Here is a 3,484-nt window from a genome sequence, read left to right as displayed (position 1 = left end):
ATTTGAAAAAGGTAAGATTCAGTCTATTTTCATCCGTCTAAATCAAAATAAAAATCGAAATAAAAAGATGCAAATTAAAATCATCAGACTTAAAAAAAAAACATTTTTTTCTATGTTCGGTCACGTTTCTATGTAATTGATGTACTCAAATCATGCTAACATCACATGAAGCAGTGTAAGGATCACAAAGCTGCTGTCAAGACAAAAAACGGACCCCATAAATGTTACAGTTTGGCTCCTCCTCAGGTTGTTAAAGCTCCCTGGAAAAAAGTTGGACTGATGTAAATTCAGCATCTGGTGCCATACAAACTCTGAAGTCTGAGGTTTAGTGGATTGTAAACAATGGGGCCAAACATAAGTCTATTTAAATGTTTTTTTATTATTATTTTATTTCAGTACTGTTATTATGTAGGTAAATGCAGAGTGGACATTGGATACACACACACTTTTGTGGCTTTCTATCGTAATACAGATTCTTCATTTATTAATAATAAAAAGTATTAAATTTGAGTCAGAGGAACCTGCGGAAACCTTTGCTGTTAGAGCTTTAAATGTGCTTGCAATGTCCACATAAATGTCCACCTGCTAGCTATGGATTTCTAGTATTTTTTTCTGGCTGAAACACTCAGAGGATTGTCCATTATTCCTATTAGTCCATGAACAGACTTGAGCTTTCTTATTTTTTAAATGCATATATTCCTCTGCTCTAAAGATGTATTTTGTTATTGTACTTGTTTTTCCCCAAATAATTGTAGTTCAAAAACAATTTTTAAGTTTATCGGTTTAATTTTGAAATGTTGAGGTTTTTGTTTTGATTTTTATGTTTTATATTTTCATTGCTTTCTACCATGTTCAATTCACCACTGTTCTGCACATACATGCTTGTGGTTATATTCAGTTTCAGAACAGCTGAAACACTGGGTGCCTTTAAATCTCAACTTAAAACCCACCTGTTTAGAGTTGCTTAGCTAAATTAGGCTTAGTGCGGTTTTAATGTCTTCAATGTTTTTAATGTTTTTGACTTTACTTTTTATCTGTTTCACTGTATATTAAATGTTGCATGACTCTGTGTTTCTGTTGTTAATTATGTAAAGCCCTTTGAAATGCCTTTCTGCTGAAATGTGCTGTACAAATAAAATTTGATTGATTGATTCATGATGCATTCAAGAGACTTGTACTAAAAGTTTGAATGTTCAGATACAACTCTGCTCAGGGTGAATTACATATTTTAATGTTTGAAAATCTGATCTCTTTCAGAACATCACCCGTCTGTTATCCACCTACATAAGCACTGGTGAAGGGGGTCATCGGCCATCAAGTTTTAGATTGCAGTGGCTAATGATAAGTTTTGCCAGATCTAAAATGACTGAATCTAGTGTTAAAGCGATTAAGGGTTCAGCTGAACTTGTATTTGGCAAGTCAGTTTTATTTGTCTTTATTTGCGTGGGGATGTGGAACTGTAAGGAGTGTTGTCTCTCTCTGTCTAGTAGATATGAGCTGCTATCAGCCCTATGCTAGCTACAGATTAGTACAGAGCAAGGGGGAAGAAGGATGAGCAGCAACATGAGATTGTGATTGACAGCACTAAAACTCTCCTGCCACTGACTGGTTGTTTCTAGCACTGGGAGAAGGCAGAGGAAATAGATTTTTCACAGTATATCCCCCTATACTGTACCCTTGTTTCAGACATAAATATTTCTTAGGTGACAGCATCAGTTAGAAGTTTAAATAAAATGTTAAACTTAATTTTAGTCATGGCATAATGAAAGGAGAATAACAATTTTAAAGATCTTTCAAATAGACTGCAAGCCACTGATCACTTTCGTTGTGACTTCCTTTGAATTTTGCTAAGTTTTCAAGTGTGTGACCTTATAGTATACTGCTGGATTTTTGCGGTTGTTCTCATTGTTTTCTGATCTGCATATTTAGGAAAACACTGCTGAAGTCAGACGAGGGTGGATCCTAAAAGGTCTGTCTGTGTACCTGAATGAAGATCCAGAGAAGCTGGAGAAAGAGTACATGGTATATTAATTTATCTTTGTGTCTACAAAAGAGGTGATGATAGTTGGAGTTAATTGGACTTCCTGTGAATTACTAATAAATTTAAAGTAAGAGAAGATCATTAAAACTTTTTTTTTCACTTGGGTACATTCAATTTTAATTTGACTTTTGAGATGCTTTTAGATTTCTCCCACAGAAAAGGATAATCATTAGTAAGATTGATATAATTACAGTTATTGTTAAGTGGGTTTAAAATGAGGATTTTTAGGTGAGTTAAACTCCACAAAAAGATCTTTGGCCTGTTTTATTTAGCCTTTTTTTCTAACAGCATTGTTTCATATGCAGACAAAAATATGAACTAACTTTACCTAAGATGTTAGTACAGATCTATTTGGAAATAACTACCACACATAGTCATGACATTTCCTCCATCCAGGAAATAAGACAGGTTCTTCATGTATAAGATGTTTGGTTTGTGTACAGAGTCAGGGCTTTGTTTGCACATAAGTAGGACTGGTTTGGAATGACAGTCTGTGTGGTGGATCCTCAGACTGTCATTTCAATTGAGGAGAACAGGCCATGGAATATGGGGCCTCTTTGGGATTCATCCCTTCTCTTCATGTTTTTCCATATGAGACAATATACCGTATTTTCCGCACCACAAGGTGCACCGCATTATAAGACGATTTTTGTGAAAATGTAGAAAATATGGTACCTTTTCTAAATGGGAAATCTTACCACTGGACTCACAATTAACACAGACAGATCTTTGATGGACCTTAGCTGTTGGTGAGTCAGCCAAACAAGTGTAAAGTTATTTTTTTATTTAATGAGATGTGAAATCTCTCCTCCTCAAATCCCCACCCTTGTTCCCATCATCAAGGTGCACAAATGGCCGAGACCGTCTGTGGAATCTGTTATCCGACCGGAGAGTGCAGAGCCTGGCGATGCCATTGAGGATGTTGGGATTCTCCTGGACGGAGTGGAAGTGATGAACAACTTGAGCAATGCATCTTTACATGTTTTTCTAAAGACCGCAATGGAAAACTAAATTTTAACTGTTACATTTCGCAAAGTTGAGCGAATTTACTGACACTTTTTATGTTGTTAAGAATTTGATCTATACTAAACACAGCCCAGTTTTTTTCTGGAATAACAAAACTGACCTTTTGTTGTTTATTTCAACTTTCAACTCAGCTGTTTTTTGTGCTGTGTAAAAAGAAAATGGATAACAATTTTGAAAATACAGTTCATTTTGTACTTTTTCTCATTGTTGAGTGTTCTTTCTTCTTTCAGTGTGGTCTTAAAACACTTAATTTAATAGCACTTAAGAAAATGTCTTTGATTTAACATAATTCAATCATGGAAAGATTTTCCACACGATTAAATAGCTTTCTTTCAGCATGAAGCATGTTTGTTCAGCTAACTTAATTTTCATGAGTTGGATCAACGTAATTAAGTAGTGTGAAGTTATCAGTGTAAA

At 34.9% G+C, this 3,484-nt stretch overlaps 1 long non-coding RNA gene across 1 annotated transcript; it reads left to right on the top strand.

Annotated features, from left to right (window-relative positions):
* The first annotated feature begins 1,399 nt into the window (after nucleotides 1-1,399).
* LOC148158202 (uncharacterized) lies at nucleotides 1,400-3,266 on the top strand. Its single transcript, XR_015763682.1, has 2 exons — nucleotides 1,400-2,022; nucleotides 2,885-3,266. It is a non-coding gene; the product is annotated as an uncharacterized LOC148158202 (long non-coding RNA).
* Nucleotides 3,267-3,484: the final 218 nt, after the last annotated feature.

The sequence above is a fragment of the Poecilia mexicana genome, unplaced genomic scaffold (assembly GCF_051168715.1).
Source record: "Poecilia mexicana isolate PSO_F unplaced genomic scaffold, ASM5116871v1 scaffold_7, whole genome shotgun sequence".
In the NCBI taxonomy this organism is placed as follows: domain Eukaryota; kingdom Metazoa; phylum Chordata; class Actinopteri; order Cyprinodontiformes; family Poeciliidae; genus Poecilia; species Poecilia mexicana.
This window is presented reverse-complemented; position numbering and strand designations above follow the sequence as displayed.